This window comes from Hylobates moloch, unplaced genomic scaffold (assembly GCF_009828535.3).
Source record: "Hylobates moloch isolate HMO894 unplaced genomic scaffold, HMol_V3 SCAFFOLD_8, whole genome shotgun sequence".
Classification (NCBI taxonomy): domain Eukaryota; kingdom Metazoa; phylum Chordata; class Mammalia; order Primates; family Hylobatidae; genus Hylobates; species Hylobates moloch.
The window spans coordinates 110,021,384-110,042,639 of NW_026652283.1; the positions used below are offsets into that span (position 1 = coordinate 110,021,384).

The following is a 21,256-nucleotide window of genomic DNA, read 5'->3' on the forward strand; positions in this document are numbered from 1 at the left end:
AACAGGAGATAAGACCTTCTTCTTGATTTAGCTCCTACTTGTTCGCCACCAGCCTTGAGTAGGATTCCAGGAGCCAGGAGGAAGAGCTGATGCCCAGTAGTGGTCAAGGCCCACAGGTCTGGTCAATTGCACAAATGCCCTGGTCTTCTCCCTGATACACACCCTTCCAACTACTGCTCACTCACTCTCACTCTTCTGCTATGCAGTTAAACTTCTGGAAAAAATTCTGCATATTCATTGTCTCCATTTCCTTCCCACTCTGTCTTTAATTCACTCTTCTTTCGCACTCAAGAAATCACCAAAGAAAGCTTTTAAGTTACCGTTGACCCCCATGTTGCTCAACTCACCAGGCTTTATTGCAGTTCTCGGCTTATTTGATTTCTCAGCAGCATCTGATGTTGCTGCCCACTGAATCCTCCTTTTTAAAGGTATATTCAAATTTTGAGACTTCAAAATTTTGTGAATGACAGCCCCATCTACTTGCCATTTGGTTTAAGAAATAAAATCTTAACATTAACAACCTTTCCTCATAGAGCTTCTGAAGGCTGTGTGCCCTTCCCCAGTGACATTCCACTTCTTCCATCCCAAGAGAGAACTACCATCCCAGCCTTGGTGTTTGGGGTATCTAGGGGTTAAATATCTTTATCTTCTACATGTGAGTTGTCAGTTCCCTCCAGCCAAAGGCTGTTAGGCACACTCTGTAGTTTGACACGCTGGGTTTATTACTTGTTGCTGCAAAGGAGAATGCATACCATGGGAAGTCGTGACGTATCCTACTAAGAGGGTGTTGGGGGAGAACCTATCATATAGATTTGGGTCTTGGTTGGATGATTTGGGGGTGGGTCTAAGGAAGGAGAGATTTGCTCTAGATTGGATCTGATCAAAAAGAGTAATCCTCACATTAGGTATCTCAGTAAATCTTACTATGGGGGTCTAGAATGAGGATAAAGTTGTAATTAGTAAAGAGGCTGTCACTTTGGCCAAGAAAAGGGGGTGTTTGGTATTTTGTGGGTGACATGTTGACCTTGTTTTTGTGTGTATTTAGACAAAATTATGGAGTGGCCTTGTTTTGTCTCTGTTTATCACTGTGTGTGAGGCTGGTTTTCTTTGAGATGTTTTATGTCTAATAGCGGAATAACATGACCTTGCCGTGCCTGTCAGGCAAGCTTCTGAATATCAGGGGCTGCTTGGTTTTTTTTCTTTTTCTTTTTCTTTTTCTTTCTCAGTCCTCAACAAGTTGGGAAATGGTATTTGGGCAGATGGAGACCCAAATATTGGCTAATTTGGAGAACATGACCTGGGTACGTGGCAAAAATAGGCTACAGAATTAGCCAGGTTACCTCAGTCAGTTCTGGATAGCCCTGTGTCAAACCCACTCAGGCAGAGCCTCAGCCCCCAAGTTCATAACAATGTAGGTCCTCTCCAGAAGTTCCTTCTCCAGGTGATTTGCAGGTTCATTTCCTCTTCCTGGCTGTTTGATGTTGGAGTTCCTGTATACTCAGCACCACCTTTTCTTCCCACTCGATTTTCTCCCTGAGTTTATCTCCTTCAGTCTTATGGTTTGATTCCTATCAATATGCCAATGGCCCTGAATCTACGTCTCTGGCCTACAGCTCTTCTTTTCTCTGACTTGATTAGCTACCATCTCAGCCTGGATGCTTCAGAGGCACTCTAGCTTAACTTGTCCAAGGCCACACTCATAATCTCCCTAAATTTGATATTTTTGGTTTTCTACAGCCTGACCCTGCTACTCCATCTCAGCACCCCACACTCCAGCTACCCTGACCTGCCTGCACAGTTCTCATGCATAATGTCATTCCCAAGCCTATGCCACTCAGTTACTTCTACCAGAAAGCCTCTTTTATCCTTTATTTTTTTGAGATGGAGTGTCGCTTTGTCACCCAGGCTAGAGTGCAGTGGCACGATCTCAGGTCACTGCAACCTCCGCCTCGCAGGTTCAAGCGATTTTCCTGCCTCAGCCTCCGGAGTAGCTGGGACTATAGGCACCAACCACGATGCCTGGTTAATTTTTCTATTTTTAGGAGTTTAGGGGGTCGGGGGGTAGTTCACCATGTTGGCCTGGCTGGTCTTGAACTCCTGGGCTCAAGTGATCCACCCTCCTCAGCCTCACAAAATGCTGAGATTACAGGTGTGAGCCACTGTTCCTGGCCCTCTTTTATCCTCTCTTCCTGGCTAACCTTCTCCTTGAAGACCTAGCTGAGGTGTCATTTCCTGCAGAAAGCTGTTTGTGAATGCGTGAGGTTATGTTGAATGTTCCTCATCTATGTCCCCTTTGTTCCTTTTGTTCCTCTGTCCTAGTGGTTAGTTGATTGATTTATCCTTTCATGGATCTGTTACTGCCACTGTACTTCAAACTCCTTAAAGTCAAGAATGCTGTGTTACTTATCTTGATATCATGAGCTTTGCCTGTTTTTAGCTACATAGTATAGAGGTATAGATAGATATAGATAGGTGGGTAGATATATAGCGAGTCATATAGATACAGATGTCTACGATCTTCAGTGAGACTTGGCATTTAACACAGGTACTGAGTAAATGTTTGTTAAACTGATGGTTGTCTAGAGATTTTGTTAGCATTTTTTGTACTTCTGGAATGGCCAGAGCATTGATAATTTTAGTTGCAAAAGAGTGCTGTATTTTGCTATACTCATGAGATACCTTTTAGAAAAGTAGTAGTTTGAAGTTTGGTAAAGTATGGAGCTTTTTTCTATTAAATTACGTGATGTTTTTAGAAATGGTTTATTTTTGTTGCTGATTGATTGCCATTGGATTGTGGCTCCTTTTAGTAATATCTTTATCAGTCAAATAAGCATTTCTCTTACCTACAATTTTCATATGTAAATTATTATTATTTTTTTTGAAATGGAGTCTCGCTGTGTCACCAAGCTGGAGTGCAGTGGCACAATCTCGGCTCAGTGCATCCTCCGCCTCCCAGGTTCAAGTGATTATCCTGCCTCAGTCTCCCGAGTAGCTGGGACTACAGGCGCGCGCCACCATGCCCAGCTAATTTTTGTATTTTTGGTAGAGATGAAGTTTTACCATGTTGGCTAGGATGGTCTCGGTCTCTTCACCTTGTGATCTGCCTGCCTCAGCCTCCCAAAGTGCTGGGATTACAGGCGTAAGCCACTGTGTGTGGCCTTTATCTATAAATCTTAAAAGTTAAGGGCCCTTGAGTAATGGCTGTTCTGCCCATCTAGTTAAGGAAATGCAAGCCCCTGAATGGAAACCAGGGCTCCTGCCTCCCAATGCCATGTTCCTTTCCCTAGGCTCAGGTGGATTTCATGAGAGAGGTGGGTTTGAACGAAGCATAGTGGGAGGTAGGATATGACAGCACTGGGCCTTGTGGAGCTCAGCAGCCTTTTCCTTTTTTAACTTTTTATTTGAAAATAATTACGGATTTATAGGAAGTTGTAAAGGTCTGAAGTATTCCTCACCTAGTTTCCCCATTCTTGCACATATGATAAAATGGAATGTAAATGCACACTAGACCTAGTTTCTGGTTTGGATATTGCACTAGAGTTATATAGGACAGAGCAGTGGAGCAGTGCTGACGCTGGCAGTAATCCATCAGGGAGCGGCAAGATAGAGCCGCCCCTGGCCTCACGTAGCTGACACTGCCAAGGTGCCGGTTCTAGGGCCTGAGTTCAGAGGCTGTGCCCCTATAGACTAGGACATTCATGTAACTCAGCTGTGCTCCAAGGGCAAGCTGCTTTCTCTCTGTTGTCACTTGGCAACTTTTCTCCAGGTCATTTATTCCAGCTTTGTGCACGAGGCTTACAGTGGGCTCTACTTTTTTTTTTTGGGGGGGGGGGGGGGGGGGGACAAGTCTCCCTCTGTCACCGAGACTGGCATGCAGTGGCATGATCGCAGCTCACTGCAGCCTCTGCCTGCTGGGTTCAAGTGACTCTCCTGCCTCAGCATCCTTAGTAGCAGGGACTATAGACATGCACCACCAGACCCGGCTAATTTTTTTTTCTTTTTCATATTTTTTAGTAGAGGTGGGGCTTCACCATGTTAGCCAGGCTGGTCTTGAACTCCTGATCTCAAATGATCCGCCGGCCTCAGCCTCCCAAAATGCTGAGATTACAGGCATGGGCTGCCACGCCCAGCCATTCTGCAAGTTTTTAATGCCAGTAGAAATAAAGATAAAAGCAGTAATGATGCCACCCACAACGAGTGTTTTAGTTTGTACTCTGCAAGCCATTTTCACGTTTGTTTAAAGAAAATTGACATTAGTTTTTCATCAGTTTGGTACCAGGGATTGCCCTGGAAGGAGAGCCAGGCCTGGCAGATACATATATATTGGACAAAGAACACAAAGTTTCCATACTTAAGGGGCATGCTTGCTTTTCTGAATTGCTGGAAATAAAGATGTGACAAAGTAGTAAATCATAAGCAATGCTGTCGTCAGTTTGTGCTAAGCACTATTTCTCAATTTCCTTGGCTGGTCCTCAGAGGTACTGTTCTGGTTTACAAGTGTCTGTAGTGGGGATGGTCTCTGTCTCTGTCTCTCTCTCTCTCTCTGTCTTTATTTCTAGCATCTTTTGTCTGATTCTTAAGCTGAGGCTGCGGGATGTTCCATAAAGGTACACCTTGTTTTGTTATGTTCTTGCTTATGTCTGTTCTATCATTGAGCCAGGAAGCTGGAAATAAACATCTTGGGGGCTTAGGCAATCAATGGTCCCAGCCCTCTGTAGCTAAGGGCTTACAAACCTTATCACATTGTAGGCTTTTAATAGGGATAAGCAATGTTTATTAAAAGCTGGAGTGTCCTTATACTCACCACTCCACAGGATAATTGCATTTATATCAGTCTTGAGACTCATTAGCTTAGTGTTAAGAAAAAAAAAAATCCCAACTCTTCCTACTATATGGAAGGAACTAATATTAAAAAAATTAAGACTACGACAAGGCTCATTGTATTTCACCTTGCCCTGGGAAATATGTAAAGGGTTTGAAAGCGAAAAGAAACAGACTAGAAAAACAAAATCTAAAAAAAAAATTAGGCATGGTTGATTAAATGGTGAGTTTCGAGTTCTCTATTTTTTCCTCTTATTATTAAAATAACATGAATCCTTAACAGCGGAATTGAAGTGGGAATGGTGGGAATGGAAAATCTTAATTAGATCTGTTGCAGTGTTTTTTCAGAGAGACAGGATCTTGCTCTGTTGCCCAGGCTGGGGTGAGATGACGTGATCATCGCTGTAGCGTTGAACTCCTGGGCTCAAGCGATCCTCCTGCCTCATCCTTCCAAGGAGCTAGGACTACAGGAATGTACCAGTATACCGAGCTAATTTTTATGTTTTAGAGATGAGGTTTTGCTGTGTTGCCCAGGCTTGTCTCAAACTCCTGGCCTTAAGTGATCCCCCCACCTCAGCTTCCCAGAGCACTGGGATGAAAGGTATTAGCTACTGTGCCTGGCTGTGCTGCATATTTTGTATCCATGATGATTTGGGTATTCTCCCAAGTGTTTCCATCTCTACCTGACAAATAATACTCACCGTAAAAGGCTCTGCAGAAGCTTCTCTGATTTGTCCAACCAGATGATCTTTGTCTTCTCTGAACTACGGCAGTGTTTTGTTTATATCGCGAATGACTGATCACATTCCCTTGACATAAACATTGTTTTTAGAACTGTCCTTGCCACTTCCCATTACCCTGGTGAGGACAGGGATCTCAACTGACCCTTCTCTTTGTCTCCTGTGATAGTTGGTACGGTCCCTTCCATGCAGTAAGCGTTTAATACATATTTGATGACTACGCGAATACAATTCACATTATTTCTAACATTATTTACTGAATCCCAGAAAAGTTGTTCTCTGTTGCAGTAGTACAATGTAGCCTGGGCGTGGTGGCTCCTGCCTGTAATCTCCAATTTAGGAGGCCAAGGTGGGCAGATCACTGGAGCAAGGTTGGTCCAAGACCAACCTGGGCAACATTGCAATACTCTGTCTCTACAAAAAATAATAAAAAAAAATTAGCTGGGCATCGTGGCATGCATCTGTAGTCCCTGCTCCTCCAGAGGCTGAGGTGAGAGGATGGCTTGAGCCCTGGAATTCAAGACTGCAGTGAAGCATGATCGTGCCTTTGCACTCCAGCCTGGGCAACAGAGTGAGACCCTGTCTGCAAATAAGGAAATAAAACTAGTACTGTGTAATAATGCTGTTTAGGAGCATCTCACATGCCACTTTCCTGTAGAGCGGGGTGGGTGTGGCGTAAGAAGGTGGTGCCCCTACCCCTCTTTCACAGGTGCTTGCTTCAATGTAGGTCACTATTACATGACATGGAACTCTGATGGTCTTGTTCCTTGTAGATTTTTGCAATGCAGTGGTAGTAATGTCCGCAATTGTTGCAGCTTCACATGAGTGTAATCAAAAGGATCATATTCCAACTCATCTTTCACGTGGAGGCATTTTATGCCTCTCCTAGGCAGCGTTGAACTGAGCCTTGTTATATGTCAGGATAGTAGCATGCAGTCTCAAGAGGGAATCAGGAAACTCCGCCCACCAGAGACACCTTGCAGCCTTATTTTGGGAAGAATCTTTTATTGTTTAAATTTTTTTTGAGCCTTGGGAATATGTCTAGTACCAGTAGCTGAAATTAGAACATTAGTGTATCGAATCATATTTTGAGCTCCTGGAAAATTTCAATTTAAAAATAACTTACGAGGTTTTGAGATTTCTCCCAAATGTGCTTGCTGCACCTTGAAGAGTGAGTTTGCAGGTCAGAACTTGACCAAGGTGTACCCAGAGTCCTTCTGGTAAGTTCCTGGTGTAAAAAAATGCTCCTGCTGCTTGCAGCCCCATGTCTACAACTATGGAATCTGTTGTCCCCCGACCTAATGTCCTCCTCCACTGTGCCAGGACACTGGGCTAAGCATTTTACATACGTTGCCTTTTAAAATCTCCCATCATCCCTAATGGAATCTGTACCACTTTGTTTAAACGGCATTTTAGAGAGAGTTTTTCAAATTTACTATGGTTTTCTTTTCTTAAAATAAATGGATCTGGAGAGGTAAGAACGTGCGTTATTTTGATTTAAAATTTGGAAAGTGCAAATTTACAGGCAAAAGATGAAGAATCGCGAGTTGTGAGTTCTGGTTCTGACTGCGCTTTCTACCAGCTCTGTACCTGTGTATACACACCAGCTATTTATTTCTTGGTGGTAGTTTTCTCATCAGCAAAGTGATGTCCATGCCATGTTTCTCTCACTAGTACGGTTTTGACCTTAATTTAGCTCACGCTGATTTCATATTAACCCTGTTACAGGCACTGTGCTGAGTATGTCATGAGGACTCTCTAAGACAAGCCTTTCTGTGCTCCTCAGGTGTGGGAGACAAAGGCTTCGAGAAACCAAACAACTGCAGGGCTCAAATGGTCTCATCCTCAGAGCCTGTGATGTCAACCACTGCATTGGCTGCTAGGAGAAAGGGAAATACAAGATGTGGAAGCACCTTACAGAGTCAGAACAAATGGACATGTGAAGTCTTACCACGACTCAGGGATTGGTAGAGCAGATGCTTGCCTGTGCAGTAATTTGAAGAATGCCAGCAGAGTTCTGTTTTCAAAGTCCCCCTCTCTTATCTTCCATTCCTGCAGGCAGAGCAAAGTTTGCAAGTCTATGAAACCAAATTTATCTTTCTCCTAGAACTTCTGTTGTGTGTGTTATTTTTCAGTGGCAGCTCCATCCTCAGAAATGTACATGTTAAACCTTGTCGCTCTTCTTCTTCTTCTTCTTGTTTTTTTTTGAGACGGAGTCTCGTGGTGTGATCTCGGCTCACTGCAGCCTCCACCTCCCCGTTACAAGCGATTCTCCTGCCTCAGCCTCCTGAATAGCTGGGATTACAAGCGCACACCACCTCGCCTGGCTAATTTTTGTGTTTTTAGTAAAGATGGGTTTCTACCATGTTGGCCAGGCTGTTCTCAAACTCCTGACCTCAAGTGATGTACCCACTTCAGCCTCCCAAAGTGCTAGGATTACAGATGTAAGCCACCGTGCAGGCCCCCTGGGCCCTACTCTTGATGGATAGCTTTTTTTTTTTCTCTCCTCGTATAATTGGTGTACTTCTTCTATCTTTAGTGCTGTGGCCTGGGTTGAAGGCTTCCCTGGCCTTTATTTAGAACACTGTAATAGCCTCATATCTGGTGTCCCCAGTGCCACTCTTTCCTCTCCAGTTCATCTCAACAATGCTTATTTGCTAAAATTCAATTCTGATCGTGTGAGTCTATTGTTTAAAATCTTAGACAGCTGGCTAGCCATTACCTATAGGATGAAATTTCATCCTATCAGTTTAAATTTTCTGCCATGAAATGAGGGCCTTTTGCTCTGATGTGTTCCCCCACACCTCTCTTTTGCTCTTACGCTCCCGGACGGTGTGTTGAAAGGGCATTCTGTGTTTCCATATTAACCTATCAGTGCTTTTCCTCATGGTGAACATGCATCTGCTAAAGGACCTCTGTAGATTTTAGAGAAGCCATGTGGCATGGTGCTTAAGAGCACAGACAACACTGGACTAGAGACGCCGATTCGCTGTGGCGTTTGGACATGTTAATAACCTCTGTCTCATTGTCCTTCTCTGTCTGCAAAATGGTTATAGTATTAACAGAACCTACCTCATAGGAGGTATCGGAAAGTTAAAAGGAAGATGCAGATAGCATGGGGTTAATTATGAGAGGAAAGTCTACTGAGAGAGAATGGAATATTTTAAGAGTGATGCAGAGAGAACATATTAGTGGAATGTTCAACAGTATTAAACTTTAAAACTTGGATTAAATAACTGTCCTGTGGCATCTATCTGTACATAGAAACAGGACAATTTCTACTGCACGTACATTTCTTTACAGGCATGAAATCTTGAAATGTTTTTTAGCTAATGCCATAATAATCTACTAACTCCCTAGTAGAGATTGCTGACTATAAGATAGGATTGGCGGCAGGTGCCAGGAGTGAGGGACTCCAGGAGAGGGACTGATAGGCCTGGGGGGGAGACTGGAGCTACAGCCTTAAAAATATTGTCTGCAATATTATCTGTAGGTCTTACTTTTACCAAAAATAACAATGCAGCTTGCATTTATGTGTTACTGAGTTTCCTCTTGTTATTTTTCCCTACATTTTTTATTCCATTTTTCTGTTCAGATAGATGGCACAAAGAGAGAAGCCTTGGTTGATGTAGCTTCATGGAGTTTCTAAAATAATTCTGCACAATACGTGCATTCTGTAGTCCCGTTCTATAATAACCACTTTCTAAAAGAAAGCCCCTCATTTGTGTGCTCATATCTTTTTGTAGGTGGGGAAGGAAGAGGAGAGCTCAGAGGAGTTAGGCTGTTTATTTTGTCTTAACTAAAAGTAAAAGTTTCATTCTTAACCCCTCTCACCTCGAACACGCCAGCAGAACTCTCCAGAACATGCCTCCATGTACTCTCCAGAGTGGGTGCCTGCACCTTTCAGTGTAGCAATGTTCCCAGGTATCCTTCCTTAGGGACTGTGCTGGTGGGGGATGGGGAGACCACTGCGCAGACTCCGTTCTTCCATGATGCCTGGGGCAGACCAGGCTTCTCCATCATGCTGGCTGGTGAGAAGGATTGTGGGTGGAGAGACCGGAATGCCACCCCTGGGAGAAGGGAGCATACAGCAGCCGTTAGGTGACCGCAAGTGCCCAAGAAGACAAGCTTTAATTACTATGTTGTCGCTCTTGAAGACAAGCTTTAATTACTATGTTGTCGCTCTTGGCAGCAAAGCAGAGTGTCTCACCCAGGGGAGCCTGAGATGGAGAGGAGGGAGAGTGTCACACTCATCCTCCAACTCTCGCCTTCAGATCAAAGCATGATTTGGCACTTCACGAGACAGCTGTCGGCACCAGTGATTCTCTTTAGAGGTGATGTTTTGTCCTATTTCCAGGGTTCCCTGCTGCATGTTTTCTCAGCTGGCCTGCTCTTTCTCTTTTGCCCTGCTGTGGCCATCGCCTTCCCCTGTGCTGCTGTTTAATTCTGTATATATTGAGAAGCTCTGTCTACTTTTTGCAACGTAAGGCTGATTGAAGCAGATCATTGTGGTGGTGCTTCAGGATATGGGGGCCTACTAGCTGTGTGGGCGAGTCACCCCGCCCTGCTGAATCCTAGTTTCCTAGTCTAGGAGAATGGGGATCAACAACTCGCCATTAAAGTTATTATGAGGTTTAAGTGAGACAACAGGTGATGGAGAAGGTCCAAGGATTCTCCAGCAGTACTTGGTAGACCCCCACCCCCACGGCTGCCCGAGAGGACTAGGTCACTACCTTAGACTCAAAGTGAACACTTTTACCTGTATCTTTTAATGAATTGGGCTTTCCATAATGTTTTGTTCTTAGAGAGCTGTGTCAAAAGAATGTTTTAAAACCATCAGCTCATACCTGGTCAAGGCATTGGGTACACATTGTTTCTCATCCTCAGTTCCCCTCTTCTGTCTGCTCATAATGTACAAGGATCATTTTATCATAAAGGAGAGAGCTTTGTTTTTCTTCTTTCTGTGCTGCTTTTCACTATAAATAAGTAAAGTTGAGCCTGTTTTGCTAGTGAAGCCATCTTAGCCTTCCCAACAGAGTGTGGTGATTCACACCTCTGATCCCGCCTTGTGGCTGATGTCTACACTCAGCACGTCTGCCTGCAGTCTGCTTAGGGCCTCTGCTGATGGCTTAGCTGGAAGTGAAGCAGCTACATTGTCTGGGGTATATACCGTGTGGTTCCTCGTGGTGTACCAGGAAAACTGAGGACACGGACACACATGAGGAGTTTAGGAGCAGAGGTTTAATAGGCAGAAGAGAAAAAGAGAAACAGCTCTCTCTACAGAGGAAGGGGTCTCAGAGCAGAAAAAGAACTGACTAGCAGAGACTGCACAGGATTGTATAGTCTGGTTTGAGGAGGCAGTCTCTGATTTACATAGAGCTCACAGATTGGTTTGATTAGGTATGATGTTTACATAGTGTGTGGGGAAGGTTGGTCGCCCCACCCTAATCTTATTATGCAAATAGGCTTTCCAGTTGATTGGCACCATTTTGTCTGCTCCTTACAGTACACGTTGCTGATAAAGAGAAGGGAAGATGGAGCCGCCATCTTGAGCACATCTAGTCATTAGGTCCTGCTGATAATCATCCATGCAAACTCCCATCTTGCTTATGTATGTCTGGGGCTGGACTTTAAAGGCTACTCTTTGTTAGAAAATGATTTGGGCTGCTTTTCATTTAAAAGAAAGCCTTACTGAGGACTCCCATACCCTTACTATCTGCCTAAGTGATTGCTTCTTAACTCCTGTATCAGAAAGTACTTGGCTGGGGAGAGATGCTCGTTTTTAACTTAGTCCCCTCTCTGTTAATTAACAGCATGCATTTCTCTGGAAGCTGTGTGATGTGACCTCAGACCCTGATCTCTCCAGGTGCTTACTTCCCTGAGTCTTGGAGTCTTCCCCAGTGCCAGGGCTGGTTTCTGCCTGCACAGGGGAATGTTAGTTTGACACATGGCCATTACATGGGCATCTACTTTTGCAGTGCTCTAGAGGAAAGAAGAGAGAACTGAGTGTGATATGGTTTGGCTGTGTCTCCACCCAAATCTCATCTTGAATTGTAGCTCCTATAATTCCCACGTGTTGTGGGAGGGACCTGGTGGGAGATAATTGAATCATGGGTGTGGTTTCCCCTGTAATGTTCTCCTGATAGTGAATAAGTCTCAGGAGATCTGATGTTTTTGTCAGGGGAAACCCCTTGGGCTTGGCTCTCATTCTCTCTTGTGTGCTGCCATGTAAGATGAGCTGTTCACCTTCCGCCATGATTGTGAGGCCTCCCCAGCCACGTGGAACTGTGAGTCCATTAAACCTCTTTTTATAAATGACCCACTCTCGGGCACGTCTTTATCAGCAGTATGAAAGTGGACTAATACACAGTGTTTGGCAGGAGAGCCTTCCATAGTGATCAGTTTAACCCTCCTAGAGATGTTCTCTTTTTCTTCTTCTTCCTCTTTTTTTTTTTCTTTTTTTTTTGAGACGGAGTTTCACTCTTGTTGACTGTGCTGGAGGACAGTGGTGCAATCTCGGCTCACGGCAAACTCTCCTCCCAGATTCAAGTGATTCTCCTGTCTCAGTCTCCCGAGTAACTGGTATTACAGTCATGTTGCCACCACACCCAGCTAATTCTTTATTTTTAGTACAGACGGTTTTTCTCCATGTTGGTCAGACTGCTGATCTCGAACTCTCAACCTCAGGTGGCCTTCCCGCCTCGGCATCCCAAAGTGCTGAGATTACAGGTGTGAGTCACCATGCCTAGCCCTCTTTTTCTCTTTCAAAGAACATTTCTTAGTTGCTTAAAAATTCTACTTGCCATGATGCTTTTTAATTGAGATGCTTCAAACTTGATATGTGAGTATAAACTCCTGGCGTCTTTTACCCACATATCAGGTTTGAGGCATCTCAACTAAAAACCAGCCACCCCTCCAGATGGGTAGTGGGTCATGGCCAGAACAGGGAATGGAGAACAGGAAATAAATGTGGCTGCAGATTCCAGCTGGAAATGGAAACTCCAGGAGCAAAGGCAGCACTTGAACCACTGGGACTGCCGGGCCTGCTGTGTTCACCTCGATCCCCAGAAAGCAGCCACTTCCAGCATCTCACCCCCTCCTGGGGGCTCCCATCATGGAAGCCCAAGGGCCAGACCCAAGGAGTAATGGGTGACATTCCCCCAGCCCGCCCAGAGCCTGGTCTGTGGAGGCCACACGGCTGGAGGGTCTGGTAGAATCACTTAGAAACACTTGAATGTTGCGAAGATATTCTGCCTGGCCCCAGTTGCAGGGATAGAGCAAGGCTCACACTGGGCATGCTGGGATGGGGATTATTTGTCAGGATAGTGTGAGTTGGCCTAGCTGTTGAGAGATGCGTAAATGCAAATCACAGCTACATGGGGGTACAAAACATTTTAACTAGAGAAGCAGTGATTCATACCACGTTTGAGGGGCCAGGCAAGCTCATAAATGATATTTATGAGTTCAGAAACAAGAAAAATTGGGTACACTGGGTGTAGAATGAGGAGCAGGTCTCAGCCAGCAGTTCGAGATTATGAAGGGAGTTGAACAGTATAGCGTGGTGGGTAAGAATCAGACGGAGCTGGGTTTGAAGCTGGGCTCTGCTGCTTGCCAGCTGAGCATCTGTGTTGAGTTAGTTCATTGCTTTAAGCTTCAGTTTCTGTTTCTTTAATGGGAATAATAAGATGTAGCTCATAGGATTGTTATGAGGATTAAATGAGATAATATTTGTGAAGTGCTTTCTATAATGTCTGGCCCCAAAGTAAATGCTCACTAAGTGCTTGTAATTAAGAACAAGGGGAGGGTGTTGGAAGGCTGGTTTCATGTGGTTTCCAGTTTGGGGTGAGAACTGGCACCAAGAGCCCCAAAGGACTCTGGGAGGCAGGTCTCTCTGCAGGGTTTGGCAGCTGACTCAGCCCCACATGTGTGCTTGAGACGTCTTACAGCTGCAAGAAGCATCTTTATTCTGTACACCTGGCTTGAGTAGCTTCTTATGCCAGTGTCCTGCCCTCATTGCACCCTCTGGGGTCCGTGACCACCACCCGTGCCAACTACCTGCCTTAGGTCTTCCTGAAGCAAGGGTGGTGATTGCAAGGAATGGGACTAGACGGTCTGGCATAGACAGGAAGCCCCTCTCCATCAGGCCTCGTCTCTAAAGTTTTGCCAGCAAATTAAAAATCAAACTCAAAAACAAAAGAAGACTTGGGTCTGTTTTTTGGTCTTTTGGTGCTTGTGGTTGTGATCAATGTGCTTTCATTTTCTGATTAGCAGGTGCCAGTTTCTTTTTGCCACATTTCCGTTTTTCTGCTTCAAGGCAGGGAAATTGAATCAGAATTCTTTTATTTATTTATTTATTTATTTTATTATTTATTATTATTTCTTTTTATTTACACTTACGTGTTTATTCTCAGTTGCTTTTCTATTGAGAATTCTTTTAAAAGACCAACGAGGAGTTGAGGGGATGGAGGGTCCCTCCCTCCTAGGGAATTCCTGACTGTGAAGTCATCTGCAAGCCTGTTCCCCTGGGCTGGGTCAGTGCTGGTCCCCGGAGAACACGCCCTCTGAGCCTGGAGATAGGTGGACCTCACAGGGAAGACTCAAGGAGCATCCTGAAGGCTGAGCCTAAGTCTTTTGAGTGAGGAAGGAAGGGAAGTGGGTTGTGGGTGGAGTCCTGGCAGTTTGTTCACATGGCCTGACAGCAGGTGCTGGGGACCCTGAGATAGAGATAGTGGGGTCCAGAGGCAGGAAAGGCGCTCTGAGGCTGGGTTCCCGAAGGAATGGGGGATCAAGTCATGTTCCTGGCACTGGGGCCCTGGAATCAGTTGTGGCAAGAGCCCTGTCCCAAGGACACTTGTAATGCAGTCAGAAGATCAACTACTGGAAACCTGGAGCTAGGTGTCTGTGGGGTCCAGGATGGTCCATCAGGGTGAGACAATATTATTTAAAAATGTTTTACGCTTTATTATTTTAGATATGTTGTAAATACATAATACTACATTATAAAGCTTGTATATAATATTTTGATTTTCTTTTGGAGACATTTCTGCTCTGTTGCCCAGGCTGCAGTGCAGTGGAGTGATCTCAGCTCACTGCAACCTCCAACTCCCAGGTTCAAGTGATTTTCCTTCCTCAGCCTCCCAAGCAGCTAGGACTACAGGCATGAGCAACCATGCCAGGCTAATTCTCTTCTGTATTTTTTTTTTTTTTGGTAGAGACGGGGTTTCATCATGCTGGCCAGGCTCGTCTCAAACTCCTAACATCAAGGGATCTGCCTGCCTCAGCCTCTCTAAGTGCTGGGATCACAGGCGAGAGCCACTGTGCCTGGACTTTATATAATTTTTAAATAAATACATTTATATATATAGTCTGTGTTCAAAAGTTGTATGACTGCCTGAAATGTGCTATTTATGTTTAATTAATGTTTGGAGACAGCTCATCTTCAGTGTTGAGGAAAGAGGAGGAAAAGCAGCAAAACTGCTAGGGCCACCAAGGCAGCTGCCCATGCAGACTGCTGTCTGTGTGAAACCCGAGCTGGTACCTGTGGTAAGTAGCTCGGTGTCAGGGCTGGAGGGGGTCAGGGAAGAAGGCTTCGGATTCTTCCACAGCCAACTCCAAACTCTTGGCATTTAATGGTTGACACCCCAATGGGACCCCTGTCCTCTCGCTGGGATTTGGCTCAAGCACCTCTTAGTGCATACACAGTAATACTGAACTGCTTTAGTTGCTATCAAGAACATAGCTGAAGATAAGGCACTTGGCCCATATATAGATGCTAATGAAAGTCTCAATGGAAAAAAGAAACTGCATTCCAGAAAGATCTCTGACACCTGAAAACCCTGCTCTGAAACTTCTCCGTGGATGTGGTTTGGGGAGATGATAAGCTATTATGCTCATTTTCAGGTCATTTTGACTTCTTTGAAAGTACAGTTATGTGATGTGTAACATTTTGTCAATGGACCGAATACATGTGGGTGGTTCTATAATTATAATACTATATTTTTGCTGTACCTTTTCTTTGTCTAGATATGTTTAGATACACAAATACCATAGTGTTACAGTTGACTGCAGTACTTATTATAGCCACATGTGGTACAGGTTTGTTAGCCTAGGAGCAATAGGCTATATACCATATGGCCCAGGTGTGCGGTAGGTCTACCATCTAGGTTTGTGAAAGTACACTCCATGATGTTCACATAACAACAAAATTGACTGACGATGCATCTCTCAGAACATTTTTCTTTCTTTAAGCAATGACATAACTGGGCCTCAGCCCTAAACTAATTAATTTTGTACAAGAGATAGATTATTATGGACTCTAGCAGTTGTAGGTGTTGGTTGTATATACTCATTTTCTTTAGCAGCAGGCAGATGGCACAAAATACATATATATAGAGAGAGAAAATTTGATGAACAGAATGTACTGGGTGTAGGAATTGGGAGCGTTAGGGTCTTTCAGTCATTATAGTGGCTTTCATGTGTCTTCCATTACATTTTCAGGTATTTTCCTTTCATGTTAAGACCTTTGCTGTCCTCCTTTGTCCCACGTTGTCGCCATCGTCCTATGTCCACAACCCGCCTCTAATATTCAGTGTCTAGTGCATGGTCTGGGTAGGAGATGATGGAGCCTTGAGTAGGGTGGTGGTGGAGGTAGAGGTGTGAGAACTGATTTGAGATACTTTTGGAAGAGGAAGCATTTTGACATGGTAATAAGTCAATGGCAGAAGATGATGGAGAATGAAAGGCTAGGGATGGTTTTCTTGGTTCTGGCTTAAGCAGCTTGGTGGGTTGTGCTGCCACTGGCTGCAAAGACAATGACTGGAAGGGAAGCAGACCTGCTGTGCTTCATCACTTCTCAGTTAACTTGGCCTGTGTGTTGTAATAGTCAACTACTTCTATGCAACACAACATTGTTGACTCTGGTTTCTGGAAACAGTGTTCCTCTAAAACATAATTACATTTTAACTTTACAGTTTTCCTAAAGTCCCTGACACTTAAAAAAAATTTTTGGATTAATGACTATTGTTCAAAAATAAAATCTCGGAGGGCTTTGGAAGAAAGCATATTGGGCTTCAAGTCAAAGACGGGTTTGAGTCCCATTTCTATATCTTGCAGGTTGTGTGGTTTTAGACAAGTCTCATAACTTCTCTGAGCCTTATTTTCTCAAACTGAGAACTGATTAATGTATTTCTGATGTCACAAGATTATTGCATCATAGGAGATAAGGCATATTAAATCATTTTGTAAAATGAAAAATAGTGTATGGTTGAGAGATAGCATTTTTATGTAAATCTGAAGTCTGTGACCCTGTGAATTAGTTATCTATCTGTTGGAATGTAACAAATTATTCCAAAACTTATCTTAAAGTAACAAACATTTATTATCTCACAAGGTTTTAGGGTCAGGAGTCCGCGAGCAGCTTAGCTGGATAGTTTTGGTTCAGGGTTGCAATCAAGTTCTCTGGTTGCAGTCATCTCAGGCCTTAACTGTGGCTACAGAATGCGTTTTCAAGCTCTTTCAGGGGGTTGCCGGCAGGTCTGCCTCTGTTCCTTGCTAGCTGTCGGTCAGCTGGAGGCTTCAGTTCCTCATCCACGGGCCCCTCCACAGGGCTGCTCACAACACAGCAGCTTGCTTGGGAGAGAGGGCACCCAAGACAGAAGCTGCCCCCTTTTACAACTTAATCTCACAAGTGCCATACCACTTCAGCCATATTTGTTGGTCACCGATATGGTTTGGTTCTGTGTCCCCACCCAAATCTCATTTTGAATTGTAATCCCCAGTGTTGGGGGAGGGACCTAGTGGGAGATGATTGGATCATGGGGGGCAGATTTCCCACTTGCTGTTTTCATCATAGTGAGTGAGTTCTCACAAGATCTGGTTGTTTAAAAGTGTGTAACACCTCCCCCTTTACTCTGTCTCTTCTGCTGCCATGTGAAGATATGCTTGCTTTCCCTTCCACCAAGATTGTAAGTTTCCTGAGGCCTCCCCAGCCATGCCTCCTGTACAGCTATGGAACTGTGAGTCAGTTAAACCTCTTTTCTCTATAATTGCCCAGTCTCAGGTAGTTCTTCATAGCAATGTGAGAACAGACTAATAAAATCACTCACATCAAGTCCCCAGTACGGTGTGGGAGCAAACACACAGTGGTATGACTACCAGGAGGCAGGGACCATTGAGGGCCATCTTGGAACCTGGCTATCACACCCTGCCTACAGGAATTCAACTGGAGTAGAGGGAATTCTAAATGAAGCCATATGTTCAAATAAAGTTTACAGTGCTGACTTTATATCCATTTTTGAGAGCATTTGAAAACTCTAAGAATCCTTTCCACACACATCCAGGATGGTATGTTTATCCGAGAGATATGACTTGAGTTTATGTTCTGTTGGTACAGCTAATCCTTTGACTGAAGGTTAGTTTGTGCCCTTGCTGTCAAAGAGCTCATTGTGTGTGCCCAAGTGGAATGGACTCGCACTGCAGCATTAGGGCTTTGGTCTACCACTTCCTGACCCCATAGACACTGCTTGTTTTTTTCTCCATCAAGCCTTTTGGCTGTGTCTGCACACGGGGTGGAGATGTCTTGCAGAATTTATTGCCACTCCTTGAATAGTTTCCTTTATCACTTACAAGGCCTGTCATTGTAGCATGTAGTGCTGCCTGCCCTGGCCTCGCCATGAAGCCACTGTCCTTTCTGCCCGCTGCTGACCCTGACAGAGTTTCATCGGCAGGGCTTGTCCTTGAGTCTTTCTTGATTTATGAGCTTCTTGTGGACATTAGTAGGCATATCTTGGCAGAGTACACAGCTCTGGTGACCAAAATGTTCACTGAAATCTGCAGAGTGAAATGCTTACACTCAAACTAAGAGCAACTTCTGTCCTATTCATAGAAATCCCGGTATGTACTGGCCACATTTTGGTTAAGTCTTAGGCTGTGAAACAAACCTGACCTGTCTTCGTTTTACCTTCTGAGATGAAGTGGTAAACAGTACCTGTAACTACTTTGGATATCTTATCTTGACAAATTTTGGTGACACATAAGGTTTATCTTAAACTTTTGTCGTTTTAAAATGTATTATATTTGTACTTTTCAGATCCTCCCATCTCCCACTCCTCACCCATACATTTGGTCGATGGGAACATGACATTAACACTATATCTATTTTAAATGGTATTTGTCTGTTTGGGGCTCAAATTATAGTTATTTGAAAGGACGTTAGTTCCTCTACAAGCTAGTAAGTTTGTTGAGGCTGGGATTTGTTCTTGGTTCACCTTTTCATCTCCTGTAACTTTTTATACAGTGCATTGAACATACTAAGTGCTTAGTGTCTATTTGTTGTATGGATGAGTAAAGACAGAATCCTAGATAGAGTGTACTGAGACGGTCATCTGTTGTTTGTTCATTGCTGTGTTATTTGGAGGTTGTTTCCGGGTCTCAGATTGGAGTGAGTCCTACAAGCATCGCTCTGCAGGGGTGTTTTGCCTTCACAGAAGACCACGAAGAAGCTTCTGCCTGTTGTTCAGAGATTGCAAGAATGGCAGGAAAGGCATTGCGCTTGGATATCTCCTTCATTCTAATCAAGAAATCCAGTTTCAGACATGATGCATCACAGTTCCATCCCTGGGGGTTTGGCCAGGGAAAGGAAAGTATTAGGCAAAACATAGTAAGGATGAACATTTAAAAAATGGCAGTGTCAAGAAACCTGATGAACATAAGGATTTTCTACAATTAAAAAAAAAACAACCCAGGAATATGCATCTCCCTTCTTTCAAGAGTCCTAAAATTTGTTGTTGACAGGGACTCCTTGCTCCCTACTCTCTCTGTCCCACAGCCACCCTCAAGAGATTGAGCTGGTCTAAAAATGTGGGTGCCTTTTAAAGTTCTTAAAATAGTAGCTCAATGCTGCTGTGATCACATAAAGCTGTATTTTCACTGTTATCTCTAATTTCTAGTAGTGCTTGCTAATTACACGGTGCTTTCCGTCTGCAAGTCTGTGAACATATAAATTTTAACTCTTTAATTCTCCCACTGTTGCTCAGAGAAGGAGATTGCACAGAGCTTTTGTGGCTTAGGTATATATTGGTCCGGTTATGTCTCATCAAGGTGTTTTTTTCCTGAAGGTGGCAGAGGTGGTAAGGTGACACCCATTTTTTTTTTTTTTTTTTTGAGCCAAGTCTTGCACTTTTGCCCAGACTGGAGTGCAGTGGTGCAATCTCAGCTCACTACAACCTCCGCCTGCCGGGTTCAAGCGATTCTCATGCCTCAGCCTCCACATTAGCTAGGATTACAGGCCACACGCACCACCATGCCTGACTAATTTTTGTATTTTTAGTAGAGGTGGGGTTTTACCATGTTAGCCAGGCTGCTCTTGAACTCCTGACCTCAAATGATGTGCCCATCTTGGCCTCCCAAAGTACTGGGATTACAGGTATGAGCCACCATGCCCAGCTAACACCCACTTTTTTTTTTTATTTTTTTATTTATTTTTAGTGGAGACGGGGTTTCACCATCTTGGCCAGGCTGGTCTTGAACTCCTGACCTCAAATGATCCACCCGCCTCAGCCTCCCAAAGTGCTGGGATTACAGGCATGAGCCACCGCGCCCGGCCGACACCCACTTTTAAGAATGATGTTTTGTGCTGCCAAAGGAAAAACCTGAAGTGTTCACAGAAGCAAGAATCCAAAGGGTAAAAGCCTCTCCTGACTTCAGGAAGCAGATACTCCCAGCCTCTTCAGTGTAACCAGTTTTTAAGCTTTTGTTTACAGATGAGATTGCTGGAACGGTTCAGAAATATTTTGTCTGTTAAAGAATGGAATTTTGTTTCCAACACGTGTTATCTGCTTCTGACATTTCAAAGGAAAAATTCATCGCTGCCTCCTTGGCAGCAGTTCTTATGGCTTTTTGTTATTTCTGTTAAAAATGCCCATTCTTCCTAAAAATCTTTCTTTTCCACTTTTTCTCCTTTTCTCCAAAGAGTGGAATACCAAATAAATTTGAAATTTATACTAGTGAATTTCAAAAGCCAAACTAGATCTTGAAGAAAATTATAGAAACAGAACAAAAAGATAGTCTAGTCTTAAATATTCAAATCACAGATTTAGTTTTTAAATGGTGTTCAGTTAACCAACGTGATTTTCATCTTTTATGCAAATACAATTTTATTAGAAAACCCTGAGAGAAAAACTGCATAATTTAAGTTTCCACAACACAACAAAATGTGTTGACTATTCCATTTTTGTTTTTTGATTCGCTTGTTTTGTCTTTAACGACAATCTATTTAAAGTAGGAGTCTTGAAAGCGGCAGAATAGCATGATAACATGTCTTCACTGGTAATTTAATACTTGGATATAATGAGTTTATCTGAGAGACTTCATTAGAAACAGCAAGGTGGCTCAACACCAAAGCTGAGCTGTTTTCAATCACAGAATTATAGTAATTATACAAATCCCAAGATTTTCCTCAGATGGAAAAGGCTTCCAGGGGTAAACGTGCACTTTAAACTTAGCACTAATAACTGTGTGTTGTTCTAAATTACAGTAGAGAGAATCCTTGGGTCGAAGGAAATATGAGAATGTTAAGTGTTGAATTTCTCAGAAAAGTTGAGAAATAAACTATTTTGTTAGCATAGTGATATCAGTAAGAGGCACACCTCCTGGGTAAGAGAAGAGGAGCTGTTGTGTAGACATAGTGCATAGCAAGT

At 43.7% G+C, this 21,256-nt stretch overlaps 1 protein-coding gene across 9 annotated transcripts in view; it reads left to right on the forward strand.

Moving 5' to 3' along the window:
- CSGALNACT1 (chondroitin sulfate N-acetylgalactosaminyltransferase 1) overlaps positions 1-21,256 on the forward strand; it is a 352,092-nt gene that overhangs the window by 228,661 nt on the left and 102,175 nt on the right. The window contains exon 1 of one of the 9 annotated variants that reach the window (XM_032162336.1): positions 9,795-9,895. The exons of 7 other annotated variants lie outside the window; for them this stretch is intronic. The gene's annotated coding sequence lies outside the window, so the exon portion shown is untranslated. Of the gene's footprint in view, positions 1-9,794; positions 9,896-14,298; positions 14,488-21,256 lie in introns of those variants that run through there. One more of the 9 variants, XM_032162335.2, reaches the window with a different exon arrangement.